This window comes from Antedon bifida, chromosome 3 (genome assembly GCF_963402885.1).
Source record: "Antedon bifida chromosome 3, ecAntBifi1.1, whole genome shotgun sequence".
NCBI lineage: Eukaryota > Metazoa > Echinodermata > Crinoidea > Comatulida > Antedonidae > Antedon > Antedon bifida.
Window position 1 is genome coordinate 14404767 of NC_136228.1, and position 24115 is coordinate 14428881.

The following is a 24115-nucleotide window of genomic DNA, read 5'->3' on the forward strand; positions in this document are numbered from 1 at the left end:
ACTTTTTTTGTGGGTTTTAAAAAAAATGTTAACCCTGATCTCCTCAATGAGTCGAGTCGAGCATGAACGTTAAAACATCCTCATCCAGGCCATGTGTGTTTACGTTCGTCTGAGGACCAATCACAATGCAGTTGATGTCTGTTCTCTAACTAACAGCAAGTTGCGGAGACTCCCTCCCTGCCTACTACTCTACTACTAGGCCCACTATAGTACTATAGAAGTAGTAGGCCTAGCTAGGGTTAAAAGCCTAGGCTAGTAGTAGGCCTTTGTTAGCTAGAGCATGGCTAGAGGTAGGGCCTGCCCCAGCTAGTAGGCTGCGCCTAGATAACAGTACTAGGCCTAGGCCTAGGCGCTACTGCGATTTCTCACCTAAACTTTCCTTTTTCACACTCACAACTACTAGGCCTAGTTATACTAGGCCTAGTTATAGACTAGAGTATTAGGCCTAGCCTAGGATACGAATATATCCAAAGAATTAAAAGAAGAAAAATCTGCCATTAAAACAATACAGTATATAGAATTCCGTATATGATATGGTATGATAATAATGAAACAAACAAAAACTTACTTCTTGTGTTTGATCGACATTCTTTCGAGGATATTAAACATGTGAGTGGTTTGTTGAGGTGATTAAACTTTATTTTTTATATAGAGGGCGCAATCACCATTTTTGTCTGCGTAACATTTATCGAAGAACTTTATAACTCTCTCTGGATTGGTGAAATGGATATTATTATTATTCTTATAATATACAATGAATTTTTAACAATAGCTAAGCACGTACAATTTGATATAATGATCTCCTCGATGTTAAAATCTCCCTCTTCAAAAAACACTATCCTTACAAATAAACAAATAAGTTTTTCATTCATTAGTATTTTATTTAAAAATATGAATAAGATGAAAACATTTTTATTTTTATTTTTATTTTAACCATATTTAATGAGGGTGATCCATCCAGCATTTGCTGATCATTTGGGACCCTCAGAACAGATACAATATACAAAAAACAACAAGAACAGAAAAGTAAAAGAAAAAAATAAAATTAATTACATAAGACTAAAAATAATAAGAAAATTTGAAAAATAGAAAATAACTGAAATGCTAAATTAATCAAAATATAAAATATATATATATAAATAAAAATTTAGACATAGCAGCATAAATACTAAATTGAGTTTTAATTTACAAAATTGAATTAAAAGTGAAAAACATCAAAATATAGAACTTCTCATTTAACAAATAGATATTATAAAATTCATTCATAAAATATATAATTTAGTACTGTACAAAAAAATTGAACACTATAAATAATTCATTCATCATTGTTCGTTTAACAATCGAATCAAATATGAAACAGTGCTAGAGAAGGAGGCGTTTGTAGCACAGTGGGATTCAACAAAGTTGTGTCTATGTCTAGTGGAAGGATTATAGAGGACGCAAGGATTTAATTCTGTACTTCCATTTATCTGGTCTCATTTCCATGTGTTTAGTTTTTGTAAAAATAATACAACATAATAAAAAAGACAATAAATACAGACTTGTGGCAAGTCTAAGTACACCCCAGTACTGTAGTAATATAACATAATAAAAAAGACAATAAATACAGACTTGTGGCAAGTCTAAGTACACCCCAGTACTGTAGTAATACAACATAATTAAAAAGACAATAAATACAGACTTGTGGCAAGTCTAAGTACACCCCAGTACTGTAGTAATACAACATAATTAAAAAGACAATAAATACAGACTTGTGGCAAGTCTAAGTACACCCCAGTACTGTAGTAATACAACATAATAAAAAAGACAATAAATACAGACTTGTGGCAAGTCTAAGTACACCCCAGTACTGTAGTAATACAACATAACCAAGAAAATACATACAGACTTGTGGCAAGTCTAAGTACACCCCAGTACTGTAGTAATACAACATAATTAAAAAGACAATAAATACAGACTTGTGGCAAGTCTAAGTACACCCCAGTACTGTAGTAATACAACATAATAAAAAAGACAATAAATACAGACTTGTGGCAAGTCTAAGTACACCCCAGTACTGTAGTAATACAACATAACCAAGAAAATACATACAGACTTGTGGCAAGTCTAAGTACACCCCAGTACTGTAGTAATACAACATAACCAAGAAAATACATACAGACTTGTGGCAAGTCTAAGTACATCCCAGTACTGTAGTAATACAACATCAAAGTAGAGTTTTTATACAGTTTAGTATTATAATTAAAAATCTACTTTAAACGTGAGCAACCATATGAATGTTATATACAAAAAAAAAAGAGTAATAAAATGTTTTCTCTCTGCTACACAATCATTATAAAGGGAGTGACTCATAGAATGTAAATTAGGTCTACATTCCAACGCCACCAACCGACACAACAAATGACAAACTTTCGATACCTGACATTAATTTACATGTTATAGTTGATATACAGACTATGAAGAACAAATTGTAGGGGCTTCTATTGTTACGCAACTAAATACTAGTAATAAGCAATAATAATAGTACAGATTTATATGTACTGTACATGGTATGATACCTAGACAAAATAGCAAGCATGTCTTTGTCCAATATACAACTTGAAATCAATGTACCAGCAGGGAGTAAAAACTTAGTGTCTCTTTCTGCTGCACATCGCAGAATAAATCATTTATTTTAAAATATATTAAACATTTTATATTCACTGCATTTCTGCTAAATTTGGACTCCCAAATAACCCTTTAAACAAGTGGGTGATCGTTAGCAGTGTCCAAAATGCTGTCAATCAAATAACTGTTTTTGCAGCTAAAAGTTGTACAGAGCAATAACCGTTACATTCTAACACTAAAATTGATTAGGTGTTTTTAACCGTTATTTTAAGGCTGCCATTTAACTGGTTTTTGAAAATTTGTCATGTTTCTTTTGTCAAGAAATTGGGGTTAGTTTATTCACACCATTAATAATCGGCTGTTTTTCTTTCAAAATTAAACCCCTCTAGAGCTTCAGCCATTCATCATTGTGACAAGCTTCACAATTACTTTACTACTGTCAGTATTATCCTGTTTATAATATTTTAATGTTTCATTTGTATTCATGTCTTCTTTTGTGATGTAATCATGTCAGTATTTTAAACATGATATTGACCTTGTAATTTTTGTATAGTATTTTTTGCTCTTTTTATGGTGTTTCATATTACAAAGTTATAAAAGCTATACTACTAATGTACTTATAAATATATACAATTTTGGAATGTTTTCTTTCATGACACGACACCTTTCCCCTTCATTTTGTTATTTTTGTTCTTGCAATCAACTGTGCTGAATCATTCCACATCTATCTTCAGCATTCTTACAAGTTCTTTCTTTGCATTTAAAATTTGTAATATGACAAGATGTATTTGCACATACAGTTAATTGATTATGTCACATCTTTTGTTCTTGTTTTAGACTGTTGTTGTCTGTGTGCCTGCCGTTGTGTTTTCTGACTGCTGAGCACGAGTCATTTTTTTATGCACATACCAGATTAATGGAACACCACTACCAAGCACAAAAGTAACACCTATGCCAATTCTTGCTTGTACTTCAGGAAAGCAAATCAGCAAGATTACAGTGATTGCAAGTAGACAAAACAAGAATACTATACACCGGTGTTCTGAAATCAAAGTAGAACAAAAATACTTTTGCTTGAGCTTATAAGATTATCAAGATTTATAACTAATAAGATAAGATAAGATAAATCTTTATTGTCATGAACACAACAAGGCGAACATGAAATTGGTTTTCCTTGATGCTTAAAAACACATACAATATTAATACCATAAAACTCTACCGGACCATCCTACTGGGATATATATAATATTAGCTAAAATACAATTTATAACTAGAGGGTACTCCGAGAGTACAAACCTCCGCCTACTGTAAAATTCCCCTACATAAAATATCCCTGGAAAATATATATATTAAAAAAAAAATTTTTTTTATTAGTTCTAAGTGTAAATAGGCTAACTGCACACTACAAAGTTGTGGATGAGAGTTTGGTGTAATGGTTATGTATCCAGCCTCTCAGAGTTAAGATCGCTGGTTCAATTCCCGCTGAGGTTTTTTTTTCCTTTATTATTTTTTAATTTTTTTTTTTTTGTGGACTTTGATCTTTGACCTTGACCCTTCAAAATTTAACCACAATTATATGATGAGTCATTGATCATTGTGGCTAAGTTTGGTGAGAATCAGATAAAAACTGTGGTCTCTAGGCAGTAAAATAGTTTTTTGTTACAATAGTTGTGACCTTGACCTATGACTTTTTCCCCTCAAAATTGGGCATAGAAGAACAAGAAATAGAAAAATAATAAAAAAAGAAATACCTTTTAAAAACTTCCAAAAAGACCTCATTTGGTTCAGACTAGAAATGAAAAACAGAAACACATTTTTAACACTTAAAAACTTAATAAAGTATTAATATATTAAAATAGTTTCTTGTTGTTTAACATTACCTAATTGATACAATTACTTATAAACAAGTGATCATTCATTAACAAAATGTTAAAATTCAAATCATACTTTGTGACTTCTTGCTAACAGGATGAGTATTATATTTGATGATGTTCCATACAAAAATTATGAGAGCATGTTACAAGAAAAACCTCAATGTATTCTTGTTTGTCTTATCTATAAATATTTTACATAATAATTGTAAATACTAATTTTGCTATACATGTCTGTATGTCATAACTTTGTATCAATGGTCAAATATAACTATTTGAAACATTTTCAGAATAAAACTGTAAAAAAAAAAATAGCATGGTAAAAATTATTCTCTTGCTGTCAATTGACTGGTCATACTAATCTACGGCTAGTAGAGTTTTATGGCACAAATTTTATGGTGTAAAATGATATCAAGTACACGTTATTAACATTCTCTAATGGTAAATTTAACTTATACTATTTATATATTTAAATATATTTTCTTTCCAGACACAAGTTATTATCAACTAAAATATTGTTATACTTTTCATTTCGTATTTTGACAGTTATTTACATTAAAAATGTATAAACTGTACAATTCCATATCACAATAACATTAAATATAATGTTACTGTGTACTTAATAACATTTTATATAAAACCCTACCGGGCGATAGAGGGCATAGATTAGTATGACCCCAATTGACACCATCAACAGCAACGAAAACAATAACAATTGGTGTTGCTGAGTTAATGTGAGTGTTGTTAAATAAAGTTGGATAACCCATAAACTACTTACATTGGATTGTCTAGTTGACCTGAAAAGACAATAAATAAATGAATTAAATTAAAATTTTTTAAAGTAAATAAATGTGTTGTTTTCAATCACTGACAATGCATGTTTGGTCCATTTTCAAATTGTTTTTAATCTAAATATCCACTGGAGTAACTTCATCACTAAAACACACTTTGATGGACATATATGAGAACTCTAAAAAAACCTGTGGCATGAAAAAATACTATCCATCAAGCTGCCTCCTCAAGGAAGAAGAAATAGGAGGACAAATAGAACTTATGTCGCCAAAAACTGCAGTACTTGTACAAAACAAACACTCTGCACCCATTTTAGTCGTGCCTTCCTTTACCATATTAGATATGCGAGCATGCATAACACATGGATATCCATATAACAAAAAAAAAACTAAAGACAAGAGAAAGAGAGAGAGAACAGCTTTTTGTCTGATCTATGCACAGTGTGCAACTGATACTCATTATTTTATTAGATCAAATGTAGCCTTTATTTGTTACATAAATTTTGATGTTACACAAATAAATATATTCTTGTCATTTGATTGGACGATTGTGGGTGGTTCAGATGGTGTTTCAATAACAAGACTATTAAACTATAGTCAGCTTTTTGTGTACGAAAAATAAAAAATAATCTCAGAGCCTACTGTGAATAGCGCCACATATTGTTTGGCTTGGCAATAACATTACATTTAAATGGCACTCAATCGGAATTAACATTTTTGTACTAATTTAGACCCAAAAAATAACTCAGATTAGATCAGATCATTTGTATGATTTTGATTAATTATACAAGAAGTGAGGAAAAAAACACAGAATCAGCCTACAGTTGATCAGTTTCAACTGCCTGGCAATTTTTTGTATAGCTTTTTTACTTTTTACACTATGAATATGTTTCGGTTGTTGACATAAGAAGTATGTGTGATATAAAACAAATAATGAATGTTTTTATTTCTTGATGGTGGATCGCAGAGTTAAATATAAAGCAACTTCTGTCAACTCATGAAATATTCTCCACCATCCAACTCATAAACATTCACTATTTGTATACTTTTTAACATTGTAAATATACAAGTACAGTTTAGTGTTTATGGTATTGTACAAACTTTCGTTTTATTGACTTGTGACTAAACAGAAAATATTTCCACATTAAAAAAAAAATTGTGTCTTTCAAATGCTTGGATATGAATGAACCAGGGCAAGCATCTTAACCATTAGACCACACATGCTTCATGGTTGAACAAGTGCAAATAATCAGCATCTCACAATAAATTTGTCCTCAAAGAAATGATACCAGATAAACCTGATAGTATGGATAGAATTTAATAATACACATTGGCAGTGTTGAAAGCTATGTTAGTTTCTTTATTAAATAAATATTATTAAGCATGAGTGAATTCATTTACTATCATTGCCAAAGGTCTTAAACAAGTCTTTAGAAGTGGAGTTGTTTAATATATTATGGTGTACATATATGATTTCACAGTTTTAAATTATTATAATGTGTATTTACTTAATTCTATTCTCCATTTGAAAGCTATGCTACATCATGTCTTTATTAAACACTGTATTTAAATTTTGTAATTTATACAAAATGTCTGTATGGCCAAATATGGATCTTACCTTGTTGATTGGCTGGGTTGACTGATGAAAGTAATGGAGCGGCTGGAGAATTACTTTGCACATCTGTGAAAAGTAAAGTGTTCAATATATGATCTGTATTCTATATTTTCTTCATTATCTTTATTATAAGTTTTAGTGCAATTAACTACTGACACAACTACCAGGAAAATAACTACCACCAATGGAATGTATAATACATAACCACTGAATACTGGAAATAATCAAACAAAATGTATAAAACATAACCACTGAATACTGGAAATAATAAAACAAAATGTATAATACATGACCACTGAATACTGGAAATAATAAAACAAAATGTATAATACATAACCACTGAATACTGGAAATAATAAAACAAAATGTATAATACATGACCACTGAATACTGGAAATAATAAAACAAAATGTATAATACATGACTACTGAATAATGGAAATAATAAAACAAAATGTATAATACATGATCTGACCACTGAATACTGGAAATAATAAAACAAAATCAACTGTACACACAAACTAAAAGTTTAGTCTTTTGTGGGGAAAGAGTCATATAAGTAAAGAAGACATTATTAAGAGAAAGTTTAAAGTACAAATTGATCTCAATTTAACTTTGTGTTACCAAAATGTACAGAATTGATTTTAATTATAATCCTTCAATTTCCAAATTATACAAATTAGAAGTAGAAGTAGTAGTAAATCCTCACAACTTAAAAGTGGTAAAATGTTCATACTGTACTCAATGACTTTAATATCTCTGCCTGTCAAAACCCTTCATTTTGACATCATAATCAGCCTCAAATATTAACAGACGCATCCAACACTATCCATGTCCATGGGAATCATGAAAGTTTATAATCTCAATATATCAAGAATTTCAAAAACTCTGAGATAGAGAAGAATAAGATTTGTGTGGAACTGTCTGGTTTAATTATCTGGTTTTGGCCTCTCCTCCTTTTGAACGTTTAAAAATGAAAAAAGGTAATAAAAGAAAAGTTTTACTAACTCTGCTTTTTACCTAAATTATACCGCAGAGCGTTTTTATAGTTATTTAGCTTACAACGAAGGCCTGCTTTGACTCCATAAAGTCAACAATGACAATAACTCTAAATAAATAATTTAAGTTTTCCAAACCTGATCAATCTAGGCCTATTTCAGTTTTTGATTTTACTATATTTTCAGGTATAGTAATTATGCTGTTATTGAATTTCCTTAAAAATTCATGACATAATTTATTTTAAAATGTTATTTAAACATCTAAATTTCAATAATACCAGTTTTGTATGTTTTAACTTTTAGAATGGTATCTCCTGAATCTTTAACAGCACCAGAAGCTGTATCTGTACCAGAAGGCACACCTGTGTAAGATTAAGTGTTGTATTATTATTATTTGTATAATGTAAAGAGGGACTACAGCGACAGGCCCATTGGGCCTTTTGTAGTCTCTCGACTATATATATTATATTCCATTGTTATGATATACAATTTTTGGCCAATAAATGTTTCTTGAATTGAATGGAATTGATTAAATGTGTTGGTTAAAGCATAAGAATGATTTCCAGTCAGTTTCATCATCATGTATCATTTATCAGTATCACTCTCTTATATTTAAATTTAGACGGTGGTTAAACAGGCTTTAGCCCCCACCCCCACTAAAATTTAACAGCCATGTTAACTATTTTTCTGCAACCCGACAGATCATCATTTAGGCCCGGGCCTAGTTTAGTGATGTTGCAAAAAATATTATTTTAATAAACGGTCATGTGAATAATGAACATTGTGTGATCAACATGGAGTAGCGCTCTCAACGCTTGAATACAACGAAACTTTTCAATTACATATTCAGCACACACCCATGTGGCTTCCGTTTGGATCGCGAGGCGAGAGATATAAATATACTGAACGATGAAAAAGCAGTCAATGATTATAAGCAGCTTCTTTCAACCACAGCCATAAGTATATGTAGTTTTGTTATATAATTGCTATAAAAAAATTATTCATTATTTATAGCTGCATTCACTGAAGCTGTTGTTTTTGTGTGTGAGATTCTGATGGTCATCAATAAAAAAACAATCCCTAAATCAGTCTTGAAAACGTCAGATAGATAGCCCCAGCCAATAATGTAATTATTATTGAATTATTGTTGAAATCATAATCATTGTTTTAAGATTATAAATAAATGAAACACTATAATCATTTTATATTTACTGTATATATAATTAGTATATTAATTAAAAAACTACTTGCACTCATTATATTATCTTAATTATCAATATCATGTTTTTGTGTTAAAATAATTTTAGAGAAAGTAATGATTTCATCACTAATTGTTTGGCTTCTTCACCACTGCCTATAGGCAAAATGAGATGTCTATTTAAAAAAAGATTTGCTCTTTTATAAGCATGTACTATTTAAACATGCTACATACAGCATGTCCATATATTATTTTATATACACAAAATACTTCATTATAATAATAGACATAACATACCTTGGTTTGAACTTGATGTTCCAGCAACATCTGTATTTACTGAAAAATACAGTAATACATTCAATAGATACAAATTCATATCACATTCAAACACAGTCATGAATGCAACAATTTATTTTATAAACAAGTTAGTTAGGGATAATTCAAAATGATGCTTTAAAACACTTTCAGCTTTTGGCAAACAATTTAAGAATTTTTGCAACACAACATTGTTGACTGATCGGGTTTGAAAATCTACTTGTTCTGAGCGCCGTCTATAAATGTTCTACTACGTGTTCAAATTTGGAGCACTGCCTTTTTGAATGGCCTAGCTTCATGGCCTAGCATTTGTCAATGATTAACGATGGATAAATTTAATAAAATTAATGTTTTGTATTTCGGCTCTGCCTCGTTAAAATTAGAGCAGTCAATCTTAAAACTCATGAAATATTCTCACCATCCAACTCATAAACATTCATTATTTTTATATTAATGTACATTTGAAGAATAAGTTATCCTAATCTTCTTTAGCAGTTTCTGACTGACTGTCTAATTGTTTCACACTGTTAACTATAGTTAGGGGTAATAAAAATGAATGAAAATACAATTGTCTGTTTTGTTACTTACCTTCAAATAGACGCTTGTAACGTGTAACATCCATGCTCATATACATGCCAGTTTTGGAGCATGTCAACTTCTCATCCTGGAAATCACCAAGATTTTGAATGTGCTTCTTTTCTGATCCATCACTACATACATCACAAAGTATGCATCTCTCATATTGAATCCCTCTTCTACCACCATCTTTAGAAGGTTCAAATGACTTCTGGATCGTTAACAAAACCTACAAATATAAATTGAAGGTTAATTTTCAAAAACATGCAATAAACACATAAACAATGTAGCACACGTTTTTAAAATGTTTACTAAACATTTACAATACAAAAGGAAAAAGTAAAACAATAATAATTAAAATAAATCTTAAAGTTAAGGTGAATTATCACTACTATCCACATTTTACATAGTTTGTCACAAATGTAACAAAATCTTTACCATAAGATCTGTCACCATTACAATAAACCTCATTATTGTTTATAAAGTTTTAATTGCAGGCATTGAGGTCAAGATTCATGACCATATAAAAATTAAAAATAATAAAAATTCAGTGTGTAGGCATGCTATTGATTGGCATCTACATTTCAGTGAAAATCACTTATAAACTAGTTTTGATAACTGTACTTTAAGTTGTTTGTATTTTAAATTTATATAATATTAAGATTATATCATTAATTTGTTAAAGATGTAATGTTTTTATAAATCAATTGTCAATAATCAATTTCATATTCAATTAAAAATGTATATCAATAAAAATTACAAATTATATTACACATCAAGTAAACTACACAAACATGATTTTAAATATTTAAGTTATTTTAAACTATGTCATAATTATAAAAAACCAAATAAACAAAATAAATAACAAATAAATAAAAAATTCAAAAACTGATATATGAAATAACATACTTCTTTACATGCTTCAGAAGAAGGTTCTTCATTACTTGCTTCATTAGCATCATTTGTTCTTTTAATAGTCACCTGAAAAAAGAAGAAAATTAATGTTCTGATATCTGAATTTGAGTTTGTGTTTAGATTAAATTATGACACAAGAAATTATATGATACAGTACCTTTAACAAGAACTTTCTTTCATTCTCCGTAGTCACAAATTTGACAAGAGATAAGGTCAGATGATGATCTTGGTCGAAGTAAAGTTCAGCATGATTATACAAGAGTATTGGGTCAACGCCTATCTTTTGAAATTTGTTTAGGAAATCAATAATCATGTATGGAAACAATACATCTGGCAGATATCCCTTAAAGTCGTAATAGATACTGATAGCTGGAAATTCATCAGGCGCTGCTTTCACTTCAGTTGATGTCTTAAAAGCAAGGCGTAGTGGCACAAAATATGATTGTTTTACAACAGATCTCTGAAATTGTAAAATACCATTTAGATATCTTTTAATAAGAAAATTAAGATCATTTCCTGTACATGTTAAAAACATCTTTCAGCACCAAAATATTTGAAATTTTGAAATGTATCATACCAAAAATCATTTTTTATACATAATTTGACTACTTGCAAAACATGTAGAAAAGATTTAACAAAACCTACTGTAGATGTACTTTGCATATCTCGGCTACATGTTGTCTTCCTCTTACAAATGAAACCCAATTGGATCATCAGTGCTACAAGAAACTCAAAATTCTTTCCTTCGTCAACTTTACGCTTTTTCCATAATTCTCGCAACAAGTCTTCCTCCAGTATGCCATTTTCAAGCTTACCAAAGGCATCAATATACATGGCCGGCTAAAAAAAAACACACACACACACACACATTTATTATAATTTTGTTATCGAACAGCAGATGCAATTACATATGTATATACAATATATATATATATAAATTTAAAGTACTGTATAAGGTGGCTGTCAGATATTGCTTTTGATACTACAGCACCTATAGGAATTCACATGTGCCTATTATTTCCCCAAGGAACACTGAATTAACATTTTTATGAACCTACTTACTGGATTTTCTGGTGGAATGGCTGTTACAAAAGAAGTGACAATTTCAACCAGCTTCATTGGATCTAACACTGCTTTATCTTTCAATAATTTGTTGTCAGGCATGTAAACAATTTCACCAAGATCATACAGGAAGTTAAGAAGGGTTGATTGTTGGTTTTCATCTGCAATACCATTGTCACTTGCCAGCTCTTTGAGCTAAAGAAAAAAAATGAAATCATAGGTACTGTAGGTATATGTCATTTATAACATTATTTCTGTCATTTACAGAAGTGTTCCGCAAACTTTTTATTTAGTGGCCTAAATCCTGTTCCCAATACCAAGCTGTGGCCTAACTACCCAGCTTGAATGTTAGAAACGTAATATAAAAGAATTTGCCACCTTTAGCCTCACCGGGATGAGGTAAGAACATTTTTGGAATATGGACCTCTAGGTCCCTTGAATTGTTTTGTAATTTTGTTTTTGGAGGATAAAAATTGCACCGATAATGATCCACAAAAAAATTATAAATTCAGCGCAGCCCGGTTGGATTTCTCCTTTATAGCAGACACTAGACATGTCAATGTGTTGCGTTACATTACATCGTGGTCGAAACTTCAACCACACATATAAATAAAAGAGCCCGCCACCTCAGTCCCACATGGTTGGGGGTGAGATAAGAAAATTAGGAATATGGACCATAGCTCCTTGGAAATTGCGCTGACATTTTGTTTAGGGTAAAATTGTGCTGACGACACCGAAAAAAATCAGAGCAGCATCAGGGTTTTCCCTTTATAATGCACACGGCACATATCACTGTGTCATGTCACAGTTCACACAAGATTCCCGATTGAAACTTTAGTCGCACATATCAATTGCATTTGTTGGTATGTTACACATTTTTGGAATATCAAACCACACCCTCATAACCTGCGTAACATCAAATTTACACTGTTTGTTGTAAACTGCGCATTGTTAAAATAAAGGCTCTTACAACACAGCCCATAGTTTGTGAAACATTGCTTTATAACATGAAATGTTTTGAGGTACAATTACCAATATAAAAAAGTTGTGCGCAAAATACTGTCACTTTTTGTCATTTACTTGATACAATTTACTGCATAATGTTGAATCTGAAGGAAAACGTCACTCTCACAGTGTCATGGGGGATATATACAGAAATTGTTCTCACTGAATGGCAACATAGCAATGAATATTTCATGTAATATTACTAGGTCGTTAAATGGTCTGGCTCACATTTACTAATATTAATTGTTTTTTAATAGTGGGAAAAATATTTTGTTTATGCTTTTTTAGATACTATTAATTACTACTGAAAAGTATATGTTTGTCTTGTGAACAGGATTGCCACCTTTAAGAATAATAGTGAATGAATTCGCTTATGGTTATCTTTGGCAATTTGCCTAAATATATAAAAAAAATATTTAAAAAATACAAACAAAACAAAAAATTAAATTTACCTCTTCAACAGGACACAAAGAAAAGTGTTTTTCTCCCCTTAGATTATGTATGCCACATCGAAAACGCATCCACTTCAAAGGAACAGGCCTTTCTAAATCTGTCATAAACTCATCAATAACTTGTTTGAGATCACTAAAGCTCTTATCTGTTGTTTCTTCACTGTTTTCGATGGCAAAATAATGGTTATTATACACATGTACTTTCAGTTTTTCTCCAAGTGCACCTCGAAGCTCTTTAAATACCTTTTTTGCCTAATAATAAAAAATTTATATTCATATCATAACATGGGTCAATTACTGTAATTTATTCTAATTAATATTCAAAAACTTTGTTATGATAGACTCGGTACTACTACTTACTACTATAGTAATCGCAGGTTAGACTTAAGTAATAAAATTACTTGATACACTACTCCAGGACTAAGTTTCTTTACATTTGCTTATAGACCTTGTATTTTTAGTAGTTGAGTATTTACCTCAGCATTTTGTTCTTTTTCAGTCCTACCAAGCTTCCCCTTGTGTGTACCCACAATAAGGATAGTTGGTTTGTGAACTCCCTTTGCTTTGTTTTTCCCCACAATACGACTATGAGAATAAACTGACAGGATGTAAGATAATATGAACTGGAGGTTGGTCCAATGATGTTGACGCCTTTCCTAAAAAAAAACAAAAACAGAACAAAATTACCTTTTTGATTTAAAAAAATGTAAACGCTTTTTTTTTCTTATCAAGAAGACTTGTTCCAGCACAACAACTACAATACCTTAATTAGTCTTACAATACTTACGCCATTAGGATCAATGACGATAGCACGATCTTTAAGGTTCATACTGAGATCAAACACTACGATGTAAAGTGCTTCTGATGTTATGAAGATCTGGAAAAAATAATGTGCTTGATATTCAAATATTTTAATAATATTCTTAAAGGCCTATGAACGGTATTGGTCCCTAACATAAATAAAGACTATTATTATATATTACATAGCCTATGTAAATACGCAAACGTGATTGGTTGAAACTGCATCACATGACTAACGCTGCGAGGATCGTAAATCGTATATATACTCAAGAACGATGATATTGACTGAGTAGTTTTCGCATAATTATCGTGTCCCTGTCATTAATCATATAAATTCTCGAGTACGATGATATTGACTGAGTAATTTTCGCGTAATTATCGTGTCCCTGTCATTAATCATATAAATTCTCGAGTACGATGATATTGACTGTGTAATTTTTGTAAATAAACAAAAGTCATCTACTGGATCTTGAACTCGCGATGAAATTGTCCCTCCATCACAAGACAACGCTTCACAAATGACAATTTAGCACAATAGTCAATATTTAATTTAATCTTAATTGTAAAATAAAAATTTAATTACATTGTTAATTGAAATTAATTGAATATAAACTGTACATATTTAAAATATTTTTCTATGAAATGTCGTTTTTATAAACAAAACCTAATTTACAAATTTACATTTTCTCTAAAACCTTACATTTAAAATATCTGTATAATATCTAAATTATTGTTATAATATTTTATATTTGTAATTTTATGTAAATATTATTTGTTTTATGTTGAGGACCCCTTCTGAAACAAGCTTTCGAGCTTAAAGGGTTATCCTCTGCTATTCCATATTTTGTAACTTATTTTTCTTGTATTACTGTTGTGCAAATTGTTTGATCTGTCATTTTTTATATTTTTTATATGGATGGCAATAAATATTACAATTACAATTATGCGCTGCGCCACGGAACTTGCTGGAAGAAATTAATCAACTAAACTATTTAAACTATGCATACATAGCGCCCTCATTTGTTATTAGTCCTCTCTAGATATGATGAAAGACTGTTTGTGATTGGTTAATACTCACAGTAGTAACCGGTACGCGCGCGACGCACTGAACATCTGGCCGGTGATTCGGCTCGATCGAAGAAGACGAATTATTATTTATTCGGCCTACCTGATAATAATATTATTATTGTTAATGTAGGCTTATTGCTGGAAATTCTTCTGTTATTATTTAAACGACCTAGGCTAGTGAATATTTTGTTGCCAAGGAATCATTAATTAGTAATTATCTGTATATTATTCTTCGAAAGGTAAGGACAAGGTGTATGGGCAGCTTGTTTACATACAATACAAAAAGGAGGCCTAGCCTAGCTACCCGACCCAGCAGATATTCTACTTGTTGTTGGCTATGTAATATAACAGATATCGCCTTTTATATCGGTAAAATATAAGATTAGACATCCCCGAGGTGGCGCTTCGGGAAATATATATTCCCTCGAACATAATATCATTCTTTCGGGGAAGTCAAATCTTATATTTAACCTCTAAGCAGTCAATATATGTGTACTGCGATAGGTATATTCTACAACATTTTAGCAGGCCTATACGATATTGCTCCATATTTCTCTCTTAGGAAGATATCATGGAGGGTTTTAAAACGAAATGTTTGGTTGCATCGGTAGATTTTTAAGTGTCGGCGATAAAGTTAGTTCCGGGTTCAAGGTGAGTCAACATCTTGTAACTAAGTTGGCTGTTGGTGGCGATAGCCATTTTAGTTTTTTGTTTATTTTCGGACCGCGAGTGTGAAAGTATAGTAGTTAGCAAAACAAGAATTATACATACTGCAAATTAAATATATTCATAAAGCATTGGAGTATATTGTGGGAATAGTATATAAAATTACATCAGGAGAACTGATGATAAGACCTTTTGTTTAAAATCAAGTGAATCCCAATAGCCGAGTTGTTTAATAAGCTGGCAGGTCTGTCTGTGTCTCATTAGGACCATAGGATATACTTCTTCCCATGTTGCAAGCCGTCTAAAACTTCTTCCGTCTTAGGCCAAAACGGCCCACTGTGTCATGGAAGTTAGTTTCAAAAGATGTTTAAACTAAAATAATGTATTAATTATACCAATTAGGATGGTATTTATTGAATAAACGCCCAACACCTCCCCAATAAAACATCACTTAAAATAACTTACCCGATGAATACCATGGTATATCAATTGTCCACCATGATCATAGATGTTGAATGTTTCTTTCAATGTCTCTTCCTTATTTTCCTTAACTTTCTTGATCACATCTTTATCTAACTGCTGTTCTGTATCAAATGGAATGTCAGTACCTGTAGTTAAAACAGATTTTTTTTTGTAATACTCCACATGCAAAAAGCACCATTGTAGTAATCTCATTATCATAGTTATCATCACTATCATCATTATATAGTCATTAAAAATTCATCATTGTTGTTGTTATTGTTTGTTATTATAATCAATGTTGTAGTTTTCATCTTCATTATCATGTAGTTTTTGTCATAATCATTGTCATCATCATCATCATTGTAATTGCCAACAATATTATACTCATAACAATCATTCTCATCATTGTTTTTGTATACATAGTCATTATAGTCAACGTTTGAGTTGTCATTGTTTTAGTCATAATCTTTATAAATTGTAAAGTAATTTTTAAATTATTTTACTCACATTTAATCATAATAAATATACAATAAAATTTCTAAAAGTTCTTTAGTCAAGTTGAAAAATTTTTCTATTAGAAAAACAACAATTAATTTATAACTGCAAATAATTAATTAATACAGCAGATACAGTATTACCTCCCAATTTAATGGCTTTAAAACGGCACTATCAAGGTACAGTATAAACTCCACTATATTGTGAATGGGATCAAATCTCAGGATTGCACATGTCATGTTACAGTCATTAAAAAGGTTCATCATCAATAATTACATAATACTATTGTTTAAAAAAACAGAATTTTAAAAGTTACAAAAAATAATCATTACCATGACTGCTCTGTTTGTCATGATCATCATCTTTGCTCTGTTTGTCATGATCATCATCTTCGCTGTGGTTGTCATGACCATCATTTTTGCTGTGGTTGTCTTTCCTACTGGTGTGTTTGTCATTAATATCATCATCATGGCCCTCAATATTTCCAGACTCATCACCATCTTTAGGTGGTTTCTGAACAACCTAACTCATATAATGAAAACAAACCTTATAAATAGTTAAATATTCTTTATAAATCATACTGTTAAATTATTGAAACAGTGCTCATATTCGGAACATGATCTCATAATCGCGTCGAGCATAGCTCATCGCCGATGAGCGATATTGATTTAAATATTCTTTATATTTTTACCTAAATAGAAAATACATTTACTTTCCAAAGCACATTATTTTTGATTTGCTTGTTAAAGAATCATTGATTTACATTAAGAAAACAAACCTCTCAGTTTAGGCCGAAAAAAAAAGTATAAATGCTCTTTGTATTATTTTAATGTTTTAAATAAAATGTTGTTGACATACATTTTCAGTTTTCATTGTTCTCATTTTGTCAGCGACAAATTTTGTATACTGTTTTGAGGGATTACCTGAAAATAACAAAACAAAGTTAATTATTTCTGTAGGTTCTTGGGTTGATGTAAGTGAATAATATTTGATTATTAGGTTACCACTTTCAAACTAATTGATAATGTAAATTGCATGAAATACAATCCTGAAAGAAGCAAACCATTAAATGTTTTGCATCAGAAAAGATCAGGAGTAACAATATTTAATACGTATAATATAAAAAAAAATCATGCAGAAATCAGCCAGTTACAATCTGTTCATATCAACATTAACATAGAATCCAACAATATACTACTGTGTGTCAGTAGTGGTATTGATCTCCAGTTTATCTTTCAATAGTGTATCATAATTCACAGCAAGAGGGATGAAAAGCTAAATTAATGTATGTTTACCACTATCCTCATAATCTTCTGTCCATTTTGTGTTTACAGTTCTTATCACTGCTATTCCATCTGTAACATCATGTTTGGGGTTAAATCTGAAGTGAAAATCAGTTGAAACCAATAATAAACTTGGGTCACTTTTAAGTGCTGTAAACATTATGCTTGGAGTTAAATTTGAAGTGAAAATTATTTGAAACCATTAGTGAACTTGAGTTACTTTTAAGGCTGCGATATTAGGGAATTGGTTATTAAAATGAATCATATTTCTTTAATAGTTAACTCACATATTTCATAGTTCATTTCTTTGTACTTTAACTAGTACTTACTCTTTTCCAAGACATGCATTGATTAGGCACGTTTTACCCACTCCTTCCGGCCCAATCACTTTAAGCATTCCAAGATTGATTTTGACAGATCCCTCAGTCAATGCCTTAGCGTACACTTCCTGAACATCTACACCATGAGCAGTAATAGCAGATGAAATATTCGCATCTGATAAAATATAATTTTATTATATAAAAATCAACCATGCCATATAAGGCTAAGAAATAAAAAATCAATAACTGTTTTCTTTTGTGATAAATAATTATCTATAAATTAAAATTTGTTTAAATCAATGAATGCAATGACTTCAAATGGCAATTAATTCAGCAAGCATATTAATGTTCATGTATGATACAGTAGAGCCCCTCCTTTGGGACACCCTTATTAAGATGACACTTCCTGCAAAACAGAGGCAATATATGTTTTTTTAATTTAAGTGCTTCTTTGGTCTAAATTAGTACATAAAACTGCTCTCCAAAAGTTTCGATTGCCATTTTGAATGTTATTGTTTATATGCCAAAGTCAAGTAAAAAAATGGCGGCAATATTGGATTTTCACCGCAAAATTGCAGTACATGTATTGTATAAAACATTTAGTTCAGTTATTTTTAGTCGCGTGGACGCGACTCTATAGTTCACTATGTCGGTCGGTCTGTCGGTTCAACTCGAAATTACGTTATACGAGCACGTCAAAAGTGACAGGCTACGCACGTGTAAATTTAAAAAATATACATGTTTTTAAACATTTCAACATTTTTAAACATGTTCAGTAATTTCGGTCAGTTGGTAGGTTGGTCGGTCGGTCTGTCTGTCGGTCCGGTATCACTATGCATTGTAGCACGCGACTTAATGGCTGTTGGCCTTGTTACATCATGTGACCCAATTGTTCAATAAAATGACAAGAATCTACTTAGGTGTAATAAGTAGTTATATCATCAACTTGATTGGTTCCATTGTGATTATAAGATTTCTTTTTTTTCCCTTTATACTTCTTTCCGCAACTTTTGTTTGGGAAGTTGTAAAGTGTTTGAAGTTCTAAAATATGTTAACTAAAAATTTTGCAAATCTGACTAAAAGTGATAATTTAGTGTTGTATTTTTCTCTAAGCCCATATTGATTTTGATGAAATTAAATTGTTCAAAGAAATTTGTCAGCCTAGTATTTACTGTTTGTTTCCCAGAATTTTGCTAAATATAATTGGTAAAATAGAGTGATAATTCTCAGGGTAATTCCTAGAAATTTTCAGTTACGACATTCATTATCCATTTTCTGTGTTACAAGTTCATGCAGGGTGTTGTTTTGTGTGTTGCTTGAAACACATTGTTTATACGTAACTTGTACAATTAAAAATTTCACTGGTTTCATCAATGTAGGCTACTTTAAAACTTCCTTGCGTCTCTGTACAAGAGACCATCATATTTGACACATTATGCATGTGATTTTCCCGGGCTTGATCAGCTAAAGTAACAGATGCAGCTCAATTACATCCGACAGACAGACACTGAAAGGTCTATCTGAATTGGGGCTATTTTCCCCCAAAATAGTAATGATACTGACACTTTTAAAGTATAAGAGTACAACAATTTCAGGGGATCTAGATGTCCATATATCCTACCTAAACTAACATAATGATCCTCTCTTATCAGACCAAGAAGAAGCTGCTGGTCATCAGAGTTCAAATTTCCTTTGATGTCATTGAACAAATTCAATCTACTTAGGTGTAATAAGTAGTTATATCATCAACTTGATTGGTTCCATTGTGATTATAAAGATTTCTTTTTTTTTCTTTATACTTCTTTCCGCATCTTTTGTTTGGGAAGTTGTAAAGTGTTTGAAGTTCTAAAATTTGTTAACTAAACATTTTGCAAATCTGTCAGAATACAGATATTTATGTGAAATTGTGCGGGAAATGTTGTTTTTTTACGCACCATAAGACACACCTGCATCAGAAGACACACCTGCACCAGAAGATGCGCCTGCACCAGAAGACACACTTGCATCATAAGACACACCTGCACCAGAAGATGCGTCTGCACCAGAAGACCCAGATGTGCCAGTACCAAAAGACATGCCTGTACCAGAAGACATATACTTATTTAGAATACATATAATTATGTAGAGCATGACTACTATTTGACTTCTGGATTTTTCAATCCAACTAGGATGGATGATGATTAAAAGAAGTGTTTCAGTAAGCGAATTGCCATTGAAACAAAGAAACTTTTTTTTAATTAGGAAATGTAAATAAACTGGGATAGGCAGAAGTGTTGATCTCTATAATTTTACAACATTTATGCTGCCATATAATCTAAACTTAAGTTTATAATGGTTTAAGTGTCCGGCTGCATAAATTGGCACTGAGGTGGTGATGGGTATGCTGTCAACCTGTGGCTTTCTTATACAACTTAATGATCCTCTTGCAATAGCAAAGGTCTGAATCAGCCTCAGAGTCTGTACTTTGACCCTCAAATGGTATGCTGGGCTTTACAGGAATTATGAGTCATTCACAATTTTTCAAAGGTTTGGGTCAATCTGATGTAGGGATAATATCATGGAATACACACATACTTTTCAGTTCAGCTCATTTTCCATTGGACTCATTGAGCATATTATTGTTATTTTATTAACTTGTCATTCAATTCAGTCTAATTGCCAATTAACTGAATGTTGGTTGATATCCTTAATCATCTATAATAGCAGACAGACAGGGACATCATAATAATTTGAATCTGCCTAAAAAGTTTATAAAGGTTTAAGTGTCCGGCTGCATAAATTGGCACTGAGGTGGTGATGGGTATGCTGTCAACCTGTGGCTTTCTTATACAACTTAATGATCCTTTTGCATTAGTAAAGGTCTGAATCAGCCTCAGAGTCGGTACTAATTTGACCCTCAAATGGTATACTGGGTTTTATAGGAATTGAGAGGCATTCACAAATTTAAAATGCAGATTATTATTATGTTCCAAAGGTTTGGGTCAATCTGATGTAGGGATAATATCATGGAATACACACATATTTTTCAGTTCAGCTCATTTTCCATTGGACTCATTACCTCCGCCAAGGAGGTTATGTTTTCACCCCTGTATGTTTGTGTGTTTGTGTGTGTGTTTGTGTGTGTGTTTGTGTGTGTGGTTGTGTGTGTGTTTGTGTGTCTGTGAACAGCCTGGAGGCCACAGTTTTTATCCGATTCTCACCAAATTTGGCAACAATGATCTATGCCCCAAAAGCTCGGACGAGTTCGAATTTGAGGGGAAAAGGTCATAGGTCAAGGTCACAACTAACAAAAAACTATTTTACTGCCTAGAGACCACAGTTTTTATCCGATTCTCACCAAACTTAGCCACAATGATCAATGACACATCATATAATTGTGGTTAAATTTTGAAGGGTCAGGGTCAAAGATCAAGGTCCACAAAAAACAAAAAAAAAAGAAATAAAAAAATAATTAAAAAAAAAAAAAACCTAAGTGGGACTTGAACCAGCGATCTCAACTGTGAGAGGCTGGATACATAACCATTACACCACACTGTCATCCACAACTTTGTAGTGTGCAGTTAACATATTTAGACTTAGAACTAATAAAAAAAAATGTAAAAAAAAAATATTCAGGGGGCATTTTATGTAGGGGAATTTTACAGTAGGCGGAGGTTTTTACTCTCGGAGTACCCTCTAGTTGAGCATATTATTGTTATTTTACTAACTTGTCATTCAATTCAGCTTAATTGCCATTAAACGGAATGATTGATATCCTTAATCAACTATAACAGCAGACAGACAGGGACATCATAATAATTTGAATCTGCCTAAATTGTTTAATTAGTTACAGTACTCTTACTTGATTGTAGTGTACTACAGTATGTACTGAATATGTTTTAACAATAAACCATGATGATGAACTAAAACAAATAAACCAACCAACCATCAATGAAAATCTTCCTAGCTTTTGTCATTCCATTTTGTTCTAAAACTTTAAGAAACTCAACCAACTTTGTGAAATCCTTATCAATGATCCCTCTATGTTCAAAGTCCATTATCATACTCCAGCTGTCTTGATATGTCTTTACCAATATATTGTTAAATAACCTGGCGAGTTTTGATACTTCATCCTTTGTAAGTTCTACTCCAAGTTGATAAACCTTCTGTCTGAAAGGTGTCAACATTGATACTACATGATCCTTAATATCTTCTGGAGGTTGATTCTCAACGTTTGACTGGAAGCCAAATTGCTTTGTCACTGTTATTGTGTCATATAGAATAGTAAGGTTTGATGGACTCAAACTTCCTGAGGCTCTTAAATCCTGTAGCAGATCCCAAACACTACGAGCTCTTTCCACCTCTACATTCGATTTTGAAAGATGGTCTTTGTATAAAACTTTCAACATTTTGAGATATCCAAGTCCATCAAACCATGCTGCTGTATCAGTTAACAGTTGCAGGAATTCATTCTCTGAGATTTCTGTAATGCAATCATTATTATAGTTTATTTATTCAAAATTAGAAATATTAATCAAATAATTATTTATAAACATAAACATAAAATATTAATATAAAACAAGGAGCTAAAAGTAAACAGTTTATACAAATAAAAACAAACTGTATAGGCTTTAATTATCAGCTGCATTTGGAGTAGACTCTAAAAAATCAGATAGGTAGGTAGGCGATTTTATTTTGTTCCTCCATGGCCCTGTTTCTGGTGCCAAATAAATACCGTATTTAATACGGTATTTTTTTAATACATAGAAAGTTGACTAGAAAATGATTTTTCGCATTTTGAAATTTTAACTGCGCGTGCACGCGTAACTTTCTGTAAAACATGCCATTTTTTTTCAGTCAGTTAGCGCATAATTTAAACTAGATTTGAACTCATCACTACGGACGAGTTAGGTTATCCGCAGCGCAAACGCCACGTGCACGTCATACGTTAGAATATTGCGCACAGAAAAACGATTATGCCATTGAAAAAATGTTAGTGCGCTCTCTATTTTGTGTCACGTCTAAGTATATAGGGTATACACTATATACTGTATACGTACTACATACAGTGCAGAATAGGTGAAAATAAGTGACCAAAGTTATTGACGCTTTTGAACATGATGACGTCATCACAATTTTTAAAAATGGTAAATCATGCGAAAGGTAATTGATTGACCTAGACAATATAAAAAAATAGGGGGAAATTGAATACGGATAAGTGGAGATGCGCTCTATTTAATGTGATGAGCTACAGTATGACGAAAGAGACAAAAATCCTATATTTTATATTTGAGTGGCCATACGATGATGTCACAATGTCCGGTTAGCCATATTGATTCATGATTTGATATCTACAACTTATCAACTTCCAGAATCTGTAATTTTAAAAAAGTTCACCACGTAGTTTATAATCTATGACTTTTTAAAAAAAGGCATAATTTTCACGAATTTTTGAACTTTTTTTAATCAAAAACGCTGTTTAAGGGTTCAATTATATATATTTTCGCGCTGCTGCTCTAGCCAGCTATGTCCCAAGAGGACATATTCATTAAGAAGATTTTTTATCGCGGTAGCTATAGTATCTAAGGCCTACAGTTTTGTGACTTTGTAAACTCGACTATAATTTATAGGTCCCAG